Source organism: Notolepis coatsorum (genome assembly GCF_963971535.1).
Source record: "Notolepis coatsorum genome assembly, chromosome: 3".
Lineage (NCBI taxonomy): Eukaryota > Metazoa > Chordata > Actinopteri > Aulopiformes > Paralepididae > Notolepis > Notolepis coatsorum.
In genome coordinates this window covers 74,703,059-74,727,177 of record NC_140167.1, presented here as the reverse complement: position 1 = coordinate 74,727,177, position 24,119 = coordinate 74,703,059, and positions in this window count along the sequence as shown.

The following is a 24,119-nucleotide window of genomic DNA, read 5'->3' as shown; positions in this document are numbered from 1 at the left end:
TATAGGAACAACCACCGCATTGGGTAACGACAAGGTGGTTGATTCCCTGGTGTGTTGGAGCAGTGTCAACTCCCGGGTTACCCGGTTGAGGGTGCCCCTGCACGTTCATGACGTCTGCCAATCATGTAAGCCTTCTCTGCCTCAACCCCTCTGGGTGGGTTTTTTTTAAATGGAGGCTTGGTCATGCAACAACGCCAGCATACGCCCCTTCCGCCGGGGGGGGCTGTTCTCAGCTGACTCCTTTGGCGCCTGTCTCGTCCGCAGTGCTCCAGGCTCAGGTTACAGCCTGTTGCCTGGTTTTCCCCGGTGCGCTGCCTGCTTTCGTTGGTTAACCTTTTTTGTGTGCTTACGGCCATGCTGACTGCCTGTTCTGCAGGGTCAGTGTGCCAGGCGGTGTGCTATTGGGGGGAAAGGGCCCGCTCTTGGAGGGGCCTTATCCGAATACGCTGGCGATGTGGGGGGCGGTGTCACTAAGTGACCGCCTGGTGGGGTCTTGATGCCTGGCGTCATTGACCTCTCCGGGCCCCCGTTTTCCAGGGGATCCAGTCCCTTCAGTGGGTCTGGGTCTTCCTTCGCGCTCCGCTGCTACGGCCTTGCCACGGGGTTGGGTTTGCCCTTGACCCCGTGATTTCTGGGGGCAGTGACGAGGTTGTTCCCTCCGTTCGTTCCCGGGTGGCATGCGGGTTGTGCGTGTGTGTAGTCGTGGGGTCAGGCCACGGTCTGCTCACCCTGTGCGTTGAGGTGCTTGAGTGCCTCTTCGCACAGTCGGGTCCGTCGCCCTCCCGGGAACCTCCAATAGGGGGGGTGCCCTCCATTAGGGGGGGTCGGGGGGTTCGGTCCTCCCTGATCTGATGGTTGTGGGGGGCCTCAGCGGGGTGTATTTGTCGGCCGATGGCTCCCGCTCGGCCTCCCTTGTGCAGAGAGTGATGCCGAGTGGAGCCATTATGATACAGAATGATAGGTTATGACTATAACCAAGTTCTGTTAATAATGGTGACGCTCGGCATCAGACGCCGCTGCTGCCCTTGATCTCACCTTGTGGTGAAAGCTTGGGAAGGAGGCGAGTGTGTGGCCCCACCCCTGCTTATGTAGGTAAGCTGATAGGGGTGTGGTCAGACGAATATTGGGATATAAAGGTACACTTGTGGGGTCTTTATTCAGTGCGCGTGCACGAGCGAGCTACTGTGCAGAGAGTGATGCCGAGCGTCACCATTATTAACAGAACTTGGTTATAGTCATAACCTATCGTTTTTGTTTCAAACTACCCGTTTTGAAGATTTGATCCAAAATAAAGCTTGGATTTGATTTCCTGATTCGAACCAGATATCAAAGTGATCCCAATCCTGTTCTTTGGTTTTGGGTCTAAAATCCAAACTGGATTCAATTGGATTGGGATTAAAAACTCTGAACTACTGGGCACAAGCTTTCTATCTTCTGAGCCACTGTCGAAATGCCATTTGGGGAATAAACACGATTCTATTTTTATTCTTTTTTGTGATTTTTCACAAATCAAATAATTTTTGTGAGAGATCTGTGGTGCTGAATTTCCTTATGGATCAATAAAGTACTTATATTCTATTCTATTCACTCACCTGGTTCATCTCAGTGTGCCCGTCCAGTGGTGGACTTGCAACATGGGCAGCTGGGCAGGTGAAACTTGTCGGTGGATGAAAACAAAATAACTTGGCGGCATCTAAGCTTGGAACGCCACTGTGCTCATCCCTCTGAATGACAGTGGTTAGACCTCCTCTATGATCAGCTGGCTTAGAATAACATCCACCCTCCAATCACATGCACACGCCTCCTGCTGTAATGGAGTGCGAGGACGACTTAGAGACAAAAGGGACCAACGATTCGCTCTCTGTCCCTAATTACTAAGGCTGTCGAGAGGGAAATAATTCCACGCACAGATGCTCAAGTTTTTCAAACGTAGATTTCTGCAACCCCCACCCAACCTCACACTTATATAGGCGATAATTCCTGCCTCCCCCGCTAGCAACCTGCATGTTTTTAAGTATCGCTGACACCTAAACGACTCGTAGCTCTCTCTCTCTTAAAAGTCTTCCTATGTTGCTACCTTGGGGCTCCTTCCACCAACTGTTCCTCCATATTGATGAGGTGTAAAACTAGACACAGCTCACTGAGACCCAGGGAAGCCAGATTTGTAAAACAAATGCCTCAATGAGCTCCTTCTCGTTCAACAGCTTTTTTTCTTTTTTTTTTTTTTATATTTTTTTTATTATTGCAAAACAAAAAATTATTAAAAGTCAGTACTCAACACACAATGCATAATGAAACTTTCAGTAAAGGTGGTTATAATACATGCAAGTACAGAAACAAAATAGTCTATAATAACATTTTAGCCGTATACAGTGTATATCCAGCGAAATTACAATTATATAAATGTTAGTATATAATATACCCCTAATACCTATTTTCTAAAACCCTACACACATATGCTCCAGCTCAAACCCCCCCCTCCCGGACCCCCTCTTGGATAGTACCTCCATTATCCCTCACTCCTAACCAGACACCACCATTATAAGCTAGCTTTTATTCTCTCCACCACTTCTAACCACATTGACATTTTGGATTCATTGAGCCCCAGAATTCTTGCTGTAGATATTTCTTGATATATCACATCAAGATATGTAAGAAACCACACTTTTCGGCACATTTTTTCCGGTTGAAACCAACGTGATGCGATCAGTTTTTTAGCTACTGTGATACCCGATAAAACCAATCTTTTTAGTTGTGGATTCACTGCAAACTCAAAAACATCATTCAATAGTAATACCGCGGGGTGTACAGGTATATTCCAAAATACGAGTGTTGATAATTGTTGGGACACATCTTTCCAGAATGCCTTAACTGGTGGGCAGTCCCAATACATGTGCATAAATGTTCCTTCGTCCCCATTTGTACATTGGGAGCATTTGGAGTCTTGTATAAGCCCCATTTTGCACAGCCTTATAGGAGTCAAGTATGTCCTGTGAATATAGTTCAGATTGATTTGTTGATGATCCGGGTTCCTTGATGTAAGTCGGACATTTGCCCAGGCTCCTTGCCAATCAAAGTCATATTCCAGGTCTGGTATATCCCTCCTCCAGACAGTGTCTATTTGAAGGGTTTCATACGAGGACGTTAGTAATTGATAATAAAAACTTGATACAAAACCTCCCAATGTATCTCTTTCATAGAAAAATTTGTGGTATCTGTGGTGTTCAATTGGTACGAGTAATGGAACACCGTGAGATCTCATACAAAGTCGTAACTGTATGTAAAAAAGCCATGTGGACTCGGTGAGGTTAAACTTTATGCATATTTCGACATAACTACAGAGGCCCTTGTTGTTAAAAATATCCCCTAATGAGTGTATGCCTTTCTCTTCCCATATAGGGAATCTTATAGGTCGTTTTCCCATTAAGAGTGTGAAGTGGATTCCCAGGCTGTTTCGGTTCTGCTCTGCTTCAGAACCTGTTGGCTAGTACTCGGCGTTGTGTCTCAATACTTTAAAGCTGGGAATCACTTCTCTTCAAACTGACTGAGCAGGCCGAAAGGCAGAAGGAATTTAGGAGGAAAGATAGTTTAACAGTTGTTTAATCAAAGTTTAAGAATGTATACAAATTACAATAAGAAGATGCTATGGTTGTTGATCACAAACACTATGCCGTAAGATGATACAACCAGCCTAATATTACAGTATAAAGAATGATAATTGATAAGTTGTTGCTGGTCTTTGTGTTGTCTTGGCTGACAAAACAAAGCAGTCTGTTTTCCCTCCAAAAAGTCCTTTGTCTTCTCGTTGCCTGCTTCCTTGGTGTTGATGGTGGGTGAGATGGTAGGTGAGGTCCTGTCCTTGTGGGTTGTTGGTTCAGAGTGTTCTTCTGTTGTTTCCCAGTCCTCCTCCCACCATCACACACCCATTATTATAGCCCAGGCCGTGTCTCGGAGTTGATGACATCATCACATTAGTTCCTCCAATCACAGGACTGCTTAAGCTGGCATTTGAAAATAGGGGTTTGGCTTATAGGCCAAACCCTCTTCACAGTTACCCAGAGAATATCTAACCTATAATATCTAACCTATAATTTTACTTAAACACATTACTTGACTTGTTAATACTTTGATGAACCTCAAAATATATTGATTACCTAAACACAGCTTTATTACTAAGTCTGTTTGACTTTCAGAACATATATCTAACAAATCTAATCATTCTGTTAGCTTAATAGAATACATTTCAATACCATATAGAACAACCAATTACTCATATTGAATCTAAATGAAAATAGCACAGACACATTAACTAATTGTAGACATTTAGGTATGACCAAACCTAATTATATTTTAACTTACTTCAATGATTCAAATTACTATTTTAACAATATACCAGGAAATAGTTAGTTTGGAGATCTTCTGTGTGAGTGTGTGTGTGTGTGTGTGTGTGTGTGTGAATGTGTGGGTGTGTGTGTGTGTGACTATGTGTGTGTGAGTGTGTGTCTCTGTGTGTGTCTCTGTGTGTGTCTCTGTGTGTGTGAGTGTGTGTGTGTGGATGTGTATTCGAAAATGTGTGTGTGTGAGTATGTGTGTGTGTTTGTCTGTGTCCCCAGGCCGTAAGCAGCTGATAACACTTCATGGGCGCTTTGATGTAACAGTTGTTTCCTTTTAACCTCATCACTGTGTGTGTGTGTGTGGATGTGTATGTGAAAATGTGTGTGTGAGTGTATGTGTGTGTGTGAGTATGTGAGTGTCTGTGTGTGTGACAGGATACTCCAGCGAGATAACATGTCTACGTGACCTTTTGTCTTTGTTTGATCTACCCCCTAAAGGGAAGTAGCCTTACCCCAGCTGCCACTATGCCATTGTCACCCCAGGAGGGCATTTGCACAATCAGTCTATGTAACCACACACAGACAATCTATGAATTATTGTTTTGAGGCCTAAATATTTCCACACATTAGTTAATCATGAGTCTATGTTTGGGAATTTACTACAGTTCCCCACTCGGATAGTTTACCTATCCTTAATATGTCAAACATAGATATCAATCTCTACACACTACTATCTAGATAACACTTAAGACATTTTAAATCATATTAGGATAAAATATATATCTGATTTGTCACACTCAGATCCTAAAATTCAAATTAGCCATTTCAGTTTTTGTGATCATGTGCACGGTCTTTAATAACTTGTTCTCGTACCAAGATCAATGGAGCATTTGAGGAGGGGGGTCCATGTTTTCTAGATTTGACCCTGCCTCCTCTTTATTGCTCAGAGCTGGTGCAATATCACGACTGCTGGGTGCAACTCAGAAAGCAAATTGCCTTTCTTATTACACCCCATCTTCTGTCAAGCACATCTTGACTCGTGGAGATCCTCTCTTAGGGGGTAGAGCCCCCTGCTGTAGTATCTTCTATTCTTCACAGCGATGGGGAGGTCGTTGCTGGCTGCTCGACCCCTTCGCTGGTTGACCCTCGGATCAGTGGAAGAGGTTTGTGTCTCCTCCCCTCCGCCTGGTCGTCGATAGGGGCGATAGCAGCTCCCCCCCTTCGCTTGTTGACCCCCTGGTCAATAGTTGAGGCCTTGCTTCTGTTGACAGCCGGAGTTGTTGCTGAGGCCTAGCTGCCTGTCTCCTCGTTGGTTGTCTGTCGTTCCCCTCTGAAGCCTCAAGACTCGGTCACTGCGTTGGCCAAGACTCTCCCGACCCGATAGGTAGGCGTCTCCTGGTTCTCCGCAGTGTTGTGGTTCCCCATGGAACCGCTGGGTGGACACTAGCCAGTGTCCTCTCCCATCCGTATCCTGTAGTGAATATATATCGCTCCGGGGCACAGTGGGGATCACTTCTACCACAACAATTGATTGAGAATCCATAATTTTCCATCCCTCAGACTCTCTTTACTGGTCTGAGCTTTGACAACTTTCTTTTCCAAATCATTTATCTATATATTTCATGGCTTCTAGATCATTAAATTTCAAAATTCTGAAAAATTCACATGGCTCTCATTATATTATGCTGTCAAAACAGTATACTCTCCACCTCCCGATGTGAAATACACATGAAAACATCGTTACCGTCTTCCTCTGGTTTCGGACAGCTGCATCCCGGACCGGACAGCACTGACATCCATTCTCCCAGTAACCTGTGTGTATGGCAACAATCACAGTCCGCCTTAAACACACATCTTCCTCATCACAAGCCAATCATCAATTGCACATGTTCACACCCTACACAAGACTAATTTGGCCAATAGCGACCAAATCTATTGAGCTTCATTAATGTACAGAGAATCATGCTTCCCAACACTATCACCAACCACGACACACCCCCAGCCGCTAAAACTGGGTATTCAATGGGCGGAGAACAAAAATCCATAACTAGCTCATGTTCCTTCACTTTGTTCCCAGTCCATTTTACAGACATATACTACCCCGTCCTGATGTGTCGAGATCACTCCCAGCTTGCCAGGTATCCTAAGAAAAAACACACAGAAAGAAAGAAAACAGAAAACAAAACACAAAGAAAACGCTGCCAAATCAATAAATGAAAAAATAAACCAAACTTGTGAGCTTTCTAGCTCATTTTTAACTAAGAAATAAAAAGGGAAATCAAATGAATAAACGAAATGTACACTCCCGGCCTAAGTCAGGAATTGCTCACATCACACTAGAAAAGAGAAGTAAAAATAAAAGTAAACAAACACCTATCCTATTGCTCATAACTGTTAATATGCTTCTATCAACACTATAAAATACTAGAAACAACTATGAGTCTTTTCAATTTCTTAATCATGCAGTCCACCTCTTGATCAATCTGAATGTTGACCGAGCATGGATAATTTACTGATCACTAGCTGCCGCAGTGTCACATCATCACACTGTCTAATATCGATTAACTGTTTAACATAATTTGACCTCTTGTTAGTCTGATTAGTTCATGCATTTGTCAGTCACCCATACATTCGTTTTTAGTAACTTTCATTCATAATCTAATCACCTAACACCTCTATTCACTTTTTATTCTAATCTAATTAGGAGCATATTTTATCATTCAATATATCCCACCTCTACCCTAGTCAGTTGCATATATTTTTATTCTGCCGGTGGCCTCTGCAGACATGACCTTTGAAAATGACCTCTCACTCCACAGCCCCAACAACACTGGCGGTCTCCCCCGGGTTGTGGGACCCGGTGGGTCAGTTGCCTGTGACCGGATGACCCTGGGGTCATCGGGCCCAGAACATGTCCTGGTGGTATGCCATCATCGCCATGGTTCCCTGGAGCCTGTTCGGAGGAGAAAGCCACGTACCTATTTGGTCCAGTCACAGTTCCTTGAGAGGGGCCCGTGGTTGGGAGGGGCCCGCCACCTGTTCCTGCACAAACACGCCCTGTTGGGGATATATGGTCCTGCTCTGCACAGTTCCGAGCAATGTGTCCGAGGGTCCCACACGTCCAACAGTGCACCTGCCGCACACGGTAGCCAATCGGATTCCTGCCTTTGCCTACACCTTTTCCTCGTGGTTGCCACCTCGTGGGTGGTCCTATCGGGGTTTGTTGTTGTTCCGGCACGGGTTGTGGCCCCAACTGGGCCTGTCTCTGGCCATCTGGTTCTCCAGAGGGAGAGGGAGAGAGGCGATTGGAACCTGTCTCCCCTCCGGGCTGTGTGGGCTGGAGTAGGCCTTGGAGATAGTCCACTACCCGTCTAGCCTCGGCTAGGTGATCTTCGAGAGGGAGGCACGTCTGTAACTGGCAGTCATCTGCAACGGACACTTCAGCTTGGATTGACTCGGGTAATACAGCTGTCTCTGGGTCGCTTGCTGCAACGACTCCCTGTGGCGGAGTAAAAGACATTATTTCCAGTCCCTCCGTCTCACTGGACACTAGAGGGGAGTCGATCAAATTCCAGTCAATCAAGTCAACGTCCAATTCGGTCAATGTAATGTCTGCAGAGGTTATCGGCATTATCTTGATTTGGGTACGCATTCTACACCGGCCTCCTTTAACTACAAGGTTCTGTAATGGCCTGAATATTTTTGGCCATCTCTTCGTCACTTTTATTGTGACATCTCCAGTCGTTGAAATAGACAGATTGTCCACCCTTTCTATGGTCAGTGCATCTAACCCTCCGGTTGCCCCTATCTGTGTATTTTCCATTCTCACCTTTCTTCAATCACTCGTAACGTCACCGTTTGGAAAGCAAGTTTCTCTGTATTCAAACTATTTTTACCAAACTTGAGTTAATTTCACTCACACTTCTATATTGGTGTAAACAGGAATTGATAATCTCGGTCTTGTGATACTATACCCCCTGACTGTCAACAGTCTCTTCGATTTCCCTGTTGGGGTTCGGATTTGTCAGCGCCGGCCATCCGTCCTGGAGCAGCTGTGAAAAGAGAGAAGCAAAAAATACACTTAATTATCAGTGACATTTGCCATTCACAATCCATCATTTGTCTTTAAGCATGGAATGTCGGGCATCTCCTAGACTATGATCATAATGAGAGCATTTGTGCAATTTTCGTTTTTGATTTATCAATGACACCGCCTTAATCTTTTTTCCAGTTGTCTCCATTGGAAACCCAGCCTCTCAATCCTGTTGTCAAGATCCTCCTTAATACCACTCCGGGGAACTTATTTTCCATCAGCTGTTTCCTGAGATGGTGGTCAATCAGAAAGTTGTTATTTACAGCCTATCATTCCTAAACATCTGTATCGGACATTGTAATTTAGGTGAATATTCTCACTTTTACCCTAATCGTTCTTTGCAAATGACTATGTGTATGTGTAACTATATTTATTTCCGTCCGTGAAAGCCTAGTACGTATTTCGCTCATATTACATTACACATATCAGTAACACACATATTTTCCATTCACCATCTCTCACACAACTATTATATATCCCCCGTAACACCTAACCCTTTAGGTGTTAAAATAACGCTCTCCTCACGGGAACAGAAATCAATTTCCAGTGCCTTATGTCACTGAAGTCCCTGTGCATTTAGAACAGTGTCACACAACCCGTTCATAACCACAGGCGGCGACACCATCCCCATATTGAAAATCCTGCCGACCAATGACATTCCACTGGCCAACACGTCCTGTGGCCCCCGGCATCACCCCCAGTTTGCAACCTGGAACGTCACACCCCGGGCCCCCTACTCAAGGATATTCAAAAATTATTCCACTCACAACCTCTGACCCCACCGTAACCAGTCACCCATACACTCACACACAATATAATTCGACGCGCGTAGTGTGGCAGCGAGCCTTTGACGAGTGCACGCATAGCGCACCCCTGTTAATGCGCGGTGGCAGACAGCGAGCCCACCCCTGCCACGACGTTTAGCAGTCCCCGTACCCCTGGTAAAATGAAAAATGTGCGCAGTGTGACAACGAGCACCGACGAGTTGCACACAGCGCACAAAGCGTGGAGGCAGACAGTGAGCCACGACGAACTGTCTACCCACACCCCCACCGCAGGCGAGTAGAGTATTATGCTCCAACTTACGGCCCACCAACATGAACTGGTACTGAGCCCCAGCCGGGGCCCGTCCAAATGTACGGAAAGAAGTACGAGCGCCTTGTCGAACAAAGCGTAGCGCCAACGCAGGCAATACCACTGCCAGCACTAGAAATTCCCTAAAAACAACAATAAAACTGAATATGGAACAACATACGCATAATAAGTCCCAAACTCAGCCTACCGCCTTTGAAACCTTACAGTAAACAGCAATAAACAATATACCCAGCACTACACCGCGTTTGAAACCCATAAAAAACTCTATATACAGGCCCTAACCTAGGAGAGAAAGAGAAGCGTTTCGGGGGGGGCCGAGGGGGGAAGTACATGGAGAGAGGCGGTGTTGAAATGAGGGGAGCGAGCGAGATGGGGGGGTAAGAGAGAGAGCGAGTGAAAGAGGGGAGGTGAGAGGGAGAGGGGCGAAAGGGAGAGGGAGGGAGGAGGGTGAGAGAGGGAGGGGAGGCGAGAGGGAGAGGGAGAGAGGCGGAAAGGGAGAGGGAGAGGGAGTGAGGAGGGTGAGAGAGGGAGGGAGGCGAGAGGGAGAGGGAGAGAGGCGGAAAGGAGAGGGAGAGGGAGGGAGGAGGGTGAGAGAGGGAGGGGAGGCGAGAGGAAAGGGAGAGAGAGAAAGAGAAAGAGAGAGAGAAAGAGGAGAGGAGAGAGAGAGAGAAGAGAGAGAGAGAGAGAAAGAGAGAGAGAGAGAGGAGAGAGAAAGAGAGAGAGGGGGAGAGAGAGAGGGGGAGAAAGAGAGGGGAGAAGAGAGGGGGAGAAGAGAGGAAGAGAGAGAGAGAAATAGAGAGAGAGAGAAAGAGAGAGAAAGAGAGAGAGAAGAGAGAGAGAGAGAGAGAGAGAGAGAGAAGAGAGAGAGAGAGAGAGAGAGAGAGAGAAAGAGAGAGAGGGAGAGAGAGAGGGGGAGAAAGAGAGGGGGAGAAAGAGAGGGGGAGAAAGAGAGGAAGAGAGAGAGAGGAGAGAGAGAGAGAGAGAGAGAGAGAGAGAGAGAGAGAGAGAGAGAGAGAGAGAGAGAGAGAGGGGAGAGAGAGAGAGAGGGGAGAAGAGAGAGAGAGGAGAGAGAGAGAGAGAGAGAGAGAAGAGGGGGAGAGAGAGAGGGGAGAAGAGAGAGGGGGAGAAAGAGAGGGGAGAAGAGAGAGGGGAGTGAGAGAGAGAGAGAGGGGGGAGAGAGAGAGTGTACAATGAAAACGTTCTGTGAGCAGATCCAAACATATCATCCAGTACACTTCTGCCCCTACCGTATTCCCAATAAACTCCACCTTCCCTTAACAATGGACGCTCGCCACCCCTACCAAGATGGACGCTCGGCACTCTCCCAATGAGGGACGCTTCGGGATGGACGCTCGGCACTCTCCCAAGATGGACGCTCGGAGCCCCGTCAAGATGGACGCTCGGAGCCCCGTCAAGATGGACGCCCCCTCGCGAGACATACCGAGAGTCCCGTCATGCCATGACGTCAGCACAGTTAGCTTAGCATGTTAGCTTAGCATGTTAGCTTAGCATATTAGCTTCGTTAGCTTCAACCTAGCGCGCGTAAGCCGTCAGACCGCGCACCCTTATGACGTCACAACCGGCGATCGCTTTAGCCATTAGCGCGGCTAAGTAGCATTAGCTTAGCTTACCCCGTGATCCCATAAAAACGTTCCCAACGACCCGTTCCGCCGCGCGGGCCGTATAGTGGTGAGCATAGCTGCCTTCCAAGCAGTTGATCCGGGTCACGGCACCAAAATGAAGTGGATTCCCAGGCTGTTTCGGTTCTGCTCTGCTTCAGAACCTGTTGGCTAGTACTCGGCGTTGTGTCTCAATACTTTAAAGCTGGGAATCACTTCTCTTCAAACTGACTGAGCAGGCCGAAAGGCAGAAGGAATTTAGGAGGAAAGATAGTTTAACAGTTGTTTAATCAAAGTTTAAGAATGTATACAAATTACAATAAGAAGATGCTATGGTTGTTGATCACAAACACTATGCCGTAAGATGATACAACCAGCCTAATATTACAGTATAAAGAATGATAATTGATAAGTTGTTGCTGGTCTTTGTGTTGTCTTGGCTGACAAAACAAAGCAGTCTGTTTTCCCTCCAAAAAGTCCTTTGTCTTCTCGTTGCCTGCTTCCTTGGTGTTGATGGTGGGTGAGATGGTAGGTGAGGTCCTGTCCTTGTGGGTTGTTGGTTCAGAGTGTTCTTCTGTTGTTTCCCAGTCCTCCTCCCACCATCACACACCCATTATTATAGCCCAGGCCGTGTCTCGGAGTTGATGACATCATCACATTAGTTCCTCCAATCACAGGACTGCTTAAGCTGGCATTTGAAAATAGGGGTTTGGCTTATAGGCCAAACCCTCTTCACAGTTACCCAGAGAATATCTAACCTATAATATCTAACCTATAATTTTACTTAAACACATTACTTGACTTGTTAATACTTTGATGAACCTCAAAATATATTGATTACCTAAACACAGCTTTATTACTAAGTCTGTTTGACTTTCAGAACATATATCTAACAAATCTAATCATTCTGTTAGCTTAATAGAATACATTTCAATACCATATAGAACAACCAATTACTCATATTGAATCTAAATGAAAATAGCACAGACACATTAACTAATTGTAGACATTTAGGTATGACCAAACCTAATTATATTTTAACTTACTTCAATGATTCAAATTACTATTTTAACAATATACCAGGAAATAGTTAGTTTGGAGATCTTCTGTGTGAGTGTGTGTGTGTGTGTGTGTGTGTGTGTGAATGTGTGGGTGTGTGTGTGTGTGACTATGTGTGTGTGAGTGTGTGTCTCTGTGTGTGTCTCTGTGTGTGTCTCTGTGTGTGTGAGTGTGTGTGTGTGGATGTGTATTCGAAAATGTGTGTGTGTGAGTATGTGTGTGTGTTTGTCTGTGTCCCCAGGCCGTAAGCAGCTGATAACACTTCATGGGCGCTTTGATGTAACAGTTGTTTCCTTTTAACCTCATCACTGTGTGTGTGTGTGTGGATGTGTATGTGAAAATGTGTGTGTGAGTGTATGTGTGTGTGTGAGTATGTGAGTGTCTGTGTGTGTGACAGGATACTCCAGCGAGATAACATGTCTACGTGACCTTTTGTCTTTGTTTGATCTACCCCCTAAAGGGAAGTAGCCTTACCCCAGCTGCCACTATGCCATTGTCACCCCAGGAGGGCATTTGCACAATCAGTCTATGTAACCACACACAGACAATCTATGAATTATTGTTTTGAGGCCTAAATATTTCCACACATTAGTTAATCATGAGTCTATGTTTGGGAATTTACTACAAGTGCATTGTTATTGAATATGGGAGTGTGATTATGCCATTCTTGAGGGTTAGGATATTTCTTTTGTGTTTCCCGCCATGTTCTGATTGCATGGGTAATTATTGGGCCAAATTCTCGCTCACAATGCTTGATTGAAAGTTTAGTGTGTGCTATGTCTTTCAGTCTCTGTGGGGCTACCATGTTTTCTTCTAATTCTCTCCAAGATACCAAAGCCTGGGGGTCAAACCATATCTTCACTGGTCTTAATGTGAAGGCCTTAAAATATTGTAAAAAATCTGGGACTGCCATGCCACCGTCTGCTTTATTTCTCTGTGCGGTGGATCTTTTTATGCGAGGTGGTTTGTTATTCCAAATAAATTTGTATGTGGAGGTTTGTAATCTTTTCCAGTAGCCCTCTGGAGGAGGTAACGGAAGCATTGAGCTGAAGAAATTGATTCTTGGTAATACATCCATCTTAACTATTGATACCCTTGCCTGTACTGAGTTTTTAAGTTTTGCCCACCTGTCCAGGTCGTCTTTGATTTTGTTCTGTATTTTTGTGTAATTGTGCTTCACCGTTTGTCTTATGGTGGGAAATATTTCCACACCCAAGCATCTGAAATGTTTGACCATGGGTATCGCACCTGGGAGGGTTGTGTCTTTTTTTGCACTGGTGTTAAGAGGAAGAAAAGCCGACTTAGGCCAATTTATTTTAAATCCCGATAAATCACCAAAGTTTTCTATCAACTTGAGTATATCCGGCAATGTGTTGTTGGGGTTTTGCATGAACAATATTACGTCGTCCGCATATAAACTAATTTTAAGATGTGTGCCCTTGATTACTATTGGTTCTATGTGTTGGGATTGTCTTATAAATTGTGCTAAAGGTTCTAATGATAGATCGAATAGTCCGGGACTAAGAGGGCAACCCTGTCTGGCTGAGCGTGATACCGGAAAGATATCGGAGATGAATGTGCCTGTTGTAATCCTGGCCGATGGGTCCTTGTATAGTACTTTAATCATATCAATGAATCCTTTTCCTAACCCCATCCTTTCTAATACTGCCCATAGAAACGACCATTCCAACCTGTCAAATGCTTTCATAGCATCCAGGGATAGTATCGCCTTAGGTGTGGTGTCCTCTTTGTCTGCATCTAGTACGTGCAGTATTCGCCTTATGTTATCATTGATCAGGCGACCTTTTATGAAGCCTGTTTGGTCCGGATGAACTAAAGACGTCATATGCTTTTGCAATCTGATGGCCAATATCTTAGAGTACAGTTTGACATCGGTTCCGAGGAGGCTTAAAGGACGGTAACTACCGCACTCAGTGGGGTCTTTGTCTTTTTTGTGAAGAACTGAAATGAGTGCGGTATTTTGGTGTTTATGGAAGCTTCCCTCTTTGACTGAGTATAAGATCATATTTAGTAATAAGGGTCCAAATATGTCCCAGCAAGAAATGTACATTTCTGATGGGATACCGTCAATTCCCGGAGCCTTGCCGTTTTTCATTCCGGATATGGCCTTCTTGAGTTCTTCTAATGTGATCGGTACTTCTAACTGTTTAGCGTCGTCCTCCGTAAGTTTAGGGAGAGTAATTTGATTAAGATATGTGTCTAATTTGTCTTGATCAAAGGTCGTTTCTGAATTATATAAATCGGAGTAGAATTCTTTGAATGTATCGTTTATTATTTTGGGTTCTGTTACTAGAGCTTGTTGTTTCCTAATGGCAGTTATATCTGCAAATTTTGCATTAATTCTTAGTCGCATGGCTAATAGGTGACTAGGTTTAGAGCCTTGGAAGTACTGCTGTTGTCTTGTGCTGCGTATTTGCAATTCCGATTTTTGTCTGTATATTGCTTTGATCTCTGTCTTTAGAATGTTTACTTGGTTTTCTAGTCTAGTAGAGTTGTTGTATTTTAAAGAATTAAAAAGCGTTGAGTAAAGCGTTTCCATTTCAGATAGTTTTGTGTTTTGATTTTTGCGCAATATGGAGGAAAATATATCAGAGAAATCCTTAATCATAGTCTTTACCGACATCCATAATATTCTGGGATCTTGCACCGAGTTAGCATTATCCCGTAGGAATATTGTGAGAGCTTCTTTAATTTGTGTAATGAATTCATTGTTGTTAAGCAGCATAGAATTAAAACGCCATCTTGGGGCCCGGGAAGATAGTGTACCAAATGTTGCTTTCAGGATTAAGTAGCAGTGATCTGATAGCGCATTGGGTGTCATTTCCACTTCATATTTATCAAATATTCTCGGGGATGCAAAGACGTAATCAATTCTGGATAGTGTGTTGTGTCTCGACGAACGACAGGAGTACTTGCGGGTCATGGGGTTAAGTGAACGCCATAAATCAGTTACCCCTGTTGATTTCGACCAATCTTTTAATGCTTTAGATGAATTTTTTTGTTCGCTGGAAAAGGTAAGGTAAGTTTTGTCCATCCTTGGGTTCCAAATGGCATTAAAATCCGCACCTATTATATATGAGTATTCGGGATGGTTTAACATTTCTCCGGTTAGTGAAGTGAAGAAACCCACTTCGTACAAATTTGGGGCATATACCGCTGCCAATGCAATTTTCCTGTTATTGTGTATAATCCTAGCTATAGTTATGCGCCCCTCAGCATCCGACCATACCCCTTTCAATTCGATATTTAATTTGCGTCTGACGACTATGGCTACCCCTCTAGTTCTCGTAACAAAAGAAGAGTGACTAATATTATGGTATATGTTATCCGCTAACGTATTTATGTCTTCCTCTAAAATGTGCGTTTCGCTTAATAGAGCCACGTCCACATGTTCTTTTTTCATCAGTGTGAGCACGCTTTTGCGTTTGTGTTGTTTGTTTATCCCACCGGTGTTCCATACCATTATATTCAAACTAGCCATAATCTATGCATGTTTTTGTGTAGTTTTTGGTAATGTTTCTGGAGTGTGAAGCTACAATAGATGTACATCCAATTAATGAGGTCCCGTTGAGAGCTGAGCTTAAAAACATATATATATACAAATAAAAATCCCCTAATTTCCCCTCACCCAGAAAGTCGTACAGGCCTGTGTTCCAAGAACACATCCTCCGCGATTGACTTTCTCCCATAGTCCACCGGATTGCCCAAACTGAGCATTGTAATCTTAATCTACCTATGCTAATTGCCATAGGATCTAACATTTCCATTCTATTGCAATAGAATGTCGCTTTTGGTCTTGCACCTTCCCTTACTGTAATGAAGTGTTGTGATAAATGACAGAAAAAATAAAATAAAAAATAAAAAAAGAGAATAAACTTTTATCGACATATTCATTTGAACCCTCTACTAACGTGTGGAAAAAAGGAAAAAAGGAAAAGATTGTAGAGCAATATTGACACCTTAATGTGAAGGACATTGGAAAAGAACAATGTAAGTTAAAATATATTTAAAAAAATATAGAGTAATGAGAAGAAAAAATTAAATAAAATAAAAATCAATGGAAAGATATAGATAAGGAATGAGAGATAGAATAATTATCAACGTGGAGAAGCCACTAGAATCGAATTAACAGATTAGATAAGATAGAAAAGCAGCGCCTTTTAGAGCTTCAATGTGCCTTCAATGGAGTGATTACTTAAATTGTTAGAATAACCTTGTAGTGTTCATACGGGGCATTTGAGCGATAAACCCAGAATATTCCAGATAGATCTTTTTGCAATGATATGTATTTGTCTCCTCAGAGACCAGAGTCTGAAATTATAATGTATTATGAATCGTATTATACACAGTACACATTGTTATAGACGGCTTGCATATCGTCTGCTACCTTGATGAACACAATAAAGTCATTCTAACACTGGTATACATTGAGAAAGAGGCTTATATGTTTCCGGCATTTTCGTCCTGCCTTGGGTTATTTGCTCCATTTCGATTCAGAAAATCCTCAGCTTCAATAGGTGTGTGTATACCTGACCTGCGACCGTCACTGCCCAAGAATGATAACAGCGCTGGGTATGATAGCCTTGGCTTGTAACCGGCTTTGAACAGCTTTTGCATCACCTCTTTGTATGGTAGACGTCGGATGATGGCATCTTTGCTCAAATCTTCGTAGATAAATATTGGTTTACCACCATAATTCAGATTCCCACGTTGGTTGCGAGCAAATTTGATGATGTCATCCCTTGTTGTAGTCTTCCGCAGGGTGACAATGATGACTCTTGGCCCGTTGATTCTTTGCCCCCGAGAACCGATTCTGTAAACTTGGTCCACTTCTGGCACTTTGTTTGGATCGATGTTACTCAAAATCGTTGATAACACTGTTGGAAAGTTGGGATCTTCGCAGTTTACTGCTTCATCAAGCCCTACAATGCGGATGTTATTCCGCCTGTGGTAGCGTTGGGTTTCTAGTAGCCTCTCTGTCGCTTCGTTTTTAAGCCCTTGTATTTCCCTCCGATATTCTTCTTTCACTCTTTCCATCTCTTTTCCCATCTCTGTCATGCCACCTTCGTTCGCCTTGACTGCCTTTGTGATTTCTGTCACCGTATTCTCCACTGTCGTGATTCGCATGGACTGTAAAGCGCCCGCTCTCATAACCTCTTCGAATTTAGTATCGATGTGTTCAACGTGTGCTTTGAAAGCGACCATCTGTTCTTTTACGTGTGCTTTGAAAGCGACCATCTGTTCTTTTATCAGGATAGTCAGGGAGTTGAAGTCGGGTTGTGTAATTGAACTGCTTGTGTCAGTTGATGTTGTTGGAGCAGTGAGGGATCCGATGGATGTTTTTGCTATTATCTTCTCAAAATCGCCTGCTTTTTCCTTCACGGTATTTTTTTCGGATGTTCCTGTTATGTTGTCATCTATTGTCTCCCTCTCGGGGCCAGTTGTCTTTGGTCCCTGTGTATTCTCCTCTATATTCCCCGCGTCGGGGCTCACCAACGGATCTGCCACAGCGTCGCCTGTCATTTTCTTTGATCGTGTTTCAATCGGCGCCGTTAGATTTGCCGTTTCTTGTTTCTTTCCCGTCCTTTCCTTATCCTTAACCATGTTGTCTTTTGATATAGTTAGTAGAAGGTCTTATCAATACATACGATGTGGTCTAATCTCTTTTGGTATTGTCCAAATAAGGTTTTTAAACGAAATTAACGATAACGGGAGCGGAGCTGTAACCAATTGCGTGCGCTACATATTGCAGCTAAACCGGAAGTCAACAGCTTTTTTTCTATGCATCTTTCCTTGCTCACTGTGGGGTTTTGGGGTACATTACATAATACAGTAAGTACTATGAGTCTTACCTGCAGTCTGGAGCTCTATTTCATTTGCGCTGGTTTCTTTTCAATCAATCAATCAGTCAGATTTATTTTTATAGCACATTTAACATGACACATGTCAACCAAAGTGCTGTACAGAGGGTAGATACATAGATACATATAGACAACAATCACAACTCCATTTTACGGGAGGGCACACAGGCAAGCACATAGGAAAACAGGGCATGAGTCAGTGAACGGGAAAAGCTAGAAGGTAGAAGTGGGTTTTGAGCCTAGATTTGAAGGTATCTATCGAGGGGGCAAGCCTAATGGAGGTGGGGATGCTGTTCCACAGTTCAGGGGCTGCGACAGCAAAGGCACGGCCCCCCTGAGCTTAAGGTTAGACCTCCGGACTGTCAGGAGCCTCTGATCGGCTGACCTGAGGGACCTGGTGTTGGAATAGGGGGATAGGAGGTCTGAGATGTAGGAGGGGGGCTGACCATTAACACATTCGGGGCCATTGGGATTAGACGGGGCCCACTCTATATGGCCAGCATATCAAAACAAACTTTCATTGTGCATGAGGCTGTTTGTAGAGCTAAATCTATACTTTATATTATTGCTATCTGTCCAAATTCTCATTGTCAATTGACACTATAAACCGTCCCTTCAATATACCTTAAATAAAAAAAAAATCATCAATACGTTCCCATTTTATAGCGTCGTGAATATGAACGTTATAGCAGAATGTTCTGGGGTATTTCCTGGAACGCGAGATATAGGGTGCTAAGCTAATAACGTTAAATCGAATGGCGTTTCGTCTATAGACAAGCTAGAGCTAAAACTCTAAATGCATATTGTCGGTATCATGGTCCACCATGAATGCATGAAAGGGGGGGGGGGCGGGGGACGTCGTTTCTGATTATTGATTACCAATAACGGCATTAGCCTCAGTAGCCTTATTCGCTGACCGGGTGGATGGCTATGAGAGCAAGGCCCGATCGGGCTGTAATTGACGTCAAATCGCTGTTACCTGTGGCCTGTGGATTTCCCAGTTATCGATCGCCATCTGGTAGATACATATGTCCATTGGCTGATGATATATTCCTTTACTGCATACTGAATTCAGCGTCCCAAAAACTATTCCAGGCCATCACGCATAGCTTTAGGCTAACAGAAAAGTCCATTCATAAATTTTTTTAATAAAAACACCGGTCTGTAACAGGGAACACTGCATTATCGAGACAGCGCCCCTACGAGGATCTGGCCGGTAATGCACTTTTCCGAATTCCAAGAGTAGGGTAAATCATACGGTTATCCTATAACCATAGTTATATGAGTGTAGAGAGTGCTCTGCTCTAGTGGAACCCTATCCCTTATCAATCTAATACTGAATAAATGTCTTCACATGTACACACCCATCCGCCTGGCCACACCCACATCCGTTCCTCTACATAAGCGGGGACGTGGCCATACTAACAGCTCCTTCCCAAGTCTTTCACCACCGAAGGCGAAGACCACGGGGTCCTCAGTGAGTCAGAGCAGACCGTATGTTATATTATCATATAGCTTACGCTCTGCTCTAGTGGAACACAGGAGTTGAGCAGAGTGGAAGCTCGACAAAATGTACCCGCTGAGGCCCCCCACAACCATCAGAACCGGGGCGGACCCAAGCCCCCGGACCCCCCTAGAAGGGGATGGGAGGGAATCGGATCCGACTGTGCGAAGAGAGTTTAGCAACTCAAATGCACAGGGTGAGCAGATCGTGGGACTTACCTTCACACAGAAGTACCCGCGACTATTCAGGCGCGCATCCCACATGCCACTAGGGAACGAACGGGAAGAAAAGAAAACCCGTTACAGCCCCTAACATCACAGGGTCAAAGGTCAAGAACCAAACCCTGTGGCAAGGCTATAGCAGCGGAGCGCGGTGGAGGACCGAGCCCCAGGAACAGCCTGAGGGACAGGACCCCCCGGAAAGGGGGCCTGGTGAGGCCAATGATGCCGTAGCATCGAGACCTCACCTGACGGTCACTAGTGACACCACCCCCCACATCGCCAGCATATCGGACAGGGCCCAATCCAAGAGCAGGCCCTTCCACCCTACAGCATGCCGCCCTGAAGCACTCCACAGAGGCTACACGCCCACAACACTGCAGGGCCAGTCGGCGCACTGGGGAGACAACCCCCAAAGAGGTTGATCCCTCAATCTCCAAAGAGGTTGATCCCTCAATCTTGGCAACAGGTCAAGAGCGTAACTCGACCTGTGCCTGGAGCACTGCGGACTAGACAGGCGCCTAAGGGGTCTACTTAGAACAGCACCCTGGCGGAAGGGGCATTCGGTATGCTGTGCACCATGTCGCAGCCTCCACAAAACCCGACCCCCTAGAGTGGCCGAGGCAGAGAAGGCTGACAGGATTGGCAGACGTCATGAAAAGTGCGGGGCACACTCGCAGGCAGACGGGGTCAAGCCCGGCCTAAACCCGAGAGTCGACTCCGCTACAAACACACCGGGGAACCAACCACCCCCCTATGTTTAGTTTAACAGAAGGCGGTTGTTCCCTTAACCCCCCCAAGAGAAAACTCCGAAACACAACTGCGCGTATACACCGGCTATACAGGCAGTACAAGCGTTTCAGTTTTCAAGAAGGGGTTAACCCAGGCCAACAGGTCGACAAGAACAAGTCCGGACCTGGGCCCGGCGGACCAGGACGTACACAGGGACGCCAGAGGGGTACAATAGAACCACCTCGACAGCCCCCTCCCAGCCCCGCCAAGCAGGGGAAGGGAGGGGCGAAAAAGAATGGAGAAGGACCAGGCTCCTTAGCACAGCGCAAGGTACAACACAATATAGACCAAGCAACTGCGAAGGATAACTCGCAGTGACGTAATCACGAACACACCTCCATAACATCAAACCCTGCGACGCCCGGGCCAACCCGTCATTTTCCCCCCGAAAAAAGCACAAAGTCCTTCAGGGTACCAGAACAGCAGATCTGCGCCCCGGCAGACAACAGGTTAACTGACCTTGTCCGGCGTGACCAGGACCAGTCCCGTGTCCTAATCACGCCACCATCCCCAGTCCTAAGAGGGGGGTAGGTACGCGTGTCGATCTAAAACATCACAGGGCGCCACCAAGACGGTCGGAACATGAACGCACCGCGCCCGGCGGCCCACCCCGTGGCCGTGAGACCCCTCCGCCAATGTTCCGATCTACTCCGTCATCTCCCCCAGAGATGAGCGAGAATTCGTTGAGACTAACCTAGTACACTGGCGCTCGGAAGAGATAAAATCTCCATCCCAGTTGCTCTACAAAAAAAGCTGTTTCTATCATGAGCAACCAAGGCGCGCCAGCCCATGCGTGGTTCCACACTGAAGCACCCAGGGCCAGCGCTATGTACACGTCGAGACCCAAAACACATCAATGGTAATTCTAACAAGAACCCAGAGAATGTTCCCTCCATGCCGCCTGGGACGAGCGGTAGGCAGCTGGCCAAAAGACACAGATATGGGCCCCATATGACGCGTCTGAGGGAAAGAAACCCTGTCAACACTGCTCTGTATAAAGATAGGGGACAGGAACCCCCAGAGAGACCTCCCACGTGAGTAATAATTGAAAAGATATATGTAAACGTGACCAAAAGCTCAACACATATGCAATAGAGAGCAGAGCAGAAAACAAATTTTTCACGCACTGCATAAAAAAAAAACTCACGGAAGCCTCACGACCAATAGAAACGCGCCCAGTGACGTATTCTATGGCCGGGGAAATTCCGTGACCCACCTGCCCAAATAAGGCGTGGGACCAGGGAACTCCCTTCCCCCCCTCTCCCCACCCTGTGACGTGACGCGCTGACCCAACAGCGTGACAGGAAGACCGAAGAACAGGAGGTCCAACCCCCTGGCCAATCAGAAAAGGGGGGGAAGGGTTTATCAGTTCACCCCCTTATGACTCCATGCTACATGAAAAGCGTATATCCACTAGGATAAGCTCAACCATCTGCACGCCAGCCACAGACGATAAACTCGTTTGCGAAAAAACTGTTTTTTTTACAAGGCTTTAGGCTCATGTGCGAACACGTCACCCGTGTTTACATACTTCACCAAGTAAAGAGAAACACAGACATTTAAAGAGAGGGTCAAAAAGACCTCGGTACAAGCTACATAATGTGATTACTTCTGTAGGCTAACACTCTAACCTGGTTGTGGACTCGATGCCATGTTTCCCCAAACGTAACAGAATACACACAACCCCCTCAGATAAAAAAGGTAAAGTTCACTCCTACTACTGCAAGAAGAACACAGTCTTCTTCATGATGAGGGAAGACAAGTCTTTCGACCGAGTGCTAGCCACAGGCCTTGCTAAGCCCACATATATATAGTGACCAGAATATTTTTTTCAAGAAAAAACTGGGTTTATACATCGTATCCCCAATATATAGTGAATAAACACACATTTTGTAACAAAAAACAGTCCCTCACCAGGAGGGACTTTTTATTTAATAACAAAATCATATGTTGGGGGGGGGAAGGGGACAGGGGCAAACAGGGGAGTCACTAGCGGCGCCTGCCGCGTGCAGAGCGGTGCTTGCCCCCACGGGGAGCCGGCCCGGAGGAACGGTTCTGGGGAGCCTGGTCACGTCGATCCCTACCGTTACCTCCGGGCGTGGCGCGGCTGGCTGCAGCGGACAAGGCACTCCCTCCACTCCTGGCCTTCTTCGCCGAAGGTCCAGTAGCGGCGGCGGCGGCGGAGGCAACGGTCGCGGTCCTCTGCCGGCGTTGCTTTTTCCGGACATCACCGGTGGCATCGGGTTGGGGGAAATGGGGTTGGAGCACAGAGCGCTCCTCCTCCATCTCTCTGCAGGCTGCCGTCATCTGCTGCATGGCCGACCCGAATAGCCCAGCATCGGAGAGGGGGGCCGTGAGCAGCGGAATCCTCTTCTGCTCCGGCACCCGCGCCTGCTCCAGCCAAAGGTGGCGCTGGGATAGAGTGGCCCGGGGCGCGCTCCTTCCCCGCGGCTATCGCCTGCAGCTGGGTTAGGTGCAGGATGCCATCGGGCTATCAAGCCAAGGCACCCCGTCCTTTAGCCCCTGGACCAAACCCGCCACCCGCGTGACTGGCACGTAGGCGGGGGTAAGGCCAACAATGCGGGAGATTACCTGTCCCTGTTTCACGTAGGCCTCCATTGATGGGAAGAATGGGCAGACAACGCCCGTCTCTCTCACAGGACGACGTTGCCAGAGATGACCTATCATGTCATCAGGAACAGGTGCAGGCAGAGGCTGCAACAACGCCACTCCATTAGCGGCTGCGGCGGCTGCCATGAGCTCGGGGAACAAGGCAAGCAACTCCCCTTGCGTACCTCCCTCCACGTCCCTCACATACGGAAGGCTGCCACGGGCGCCACCATCCGACGCGGCAGATAGCTGGGCATCTTGTCTCAGGGTCGGAGGTTCTAACCCAACACCGGAGTACAAGAGACCCCAAGGAGACGCAACCCTCCCTGCCACTCCCCGAGGGAGTCTCCACTGGGGCTTCGAACAAGAGAGCTCTCGCCCCCTCCATATGATCCTCAGTCTCCATCGGAAATGGAGACGAGGCAAGAGAACTCTCGTCCGGCTCCAGCACAACATCAAAGCCTGGCCGTTCGCCCCTGCTGCTCGCCGCCTTACGACAAGAGCGAGCAGAGGCGAAGAGTCTGCGTCGCAAATCCCCTGCCACCAGAGGAGCTGTCGGCCTATCGGCCGACTGTCCACTGGCGGGGGAACCAGGGCCGGAACCAGGCCATCTCACGGGAGATGGAGGCTCAACGGCCGCTCGGAGATGTGTGGGAGGTCACACTGCCTTCACCATTTCCTGCCTTTCGCTGAGCAGGCGCCCAGACCTGACCTGTAGGCGTCGCTGTCCACAACGCCAGATTACCACCCTCGACTTCCCTCCCGCTAACTCAGCCAAACGAGTTAGTATGATGATCGGCCCAAGCCGCAGGCAATGCTGACTCCGGGAGTCGAGACCGCAGCCTCTTGCATTGGTGACGAGCGCAATCTCCACTACGCCATCCGACCGCCTATACAGTACACCTCTTAGCTC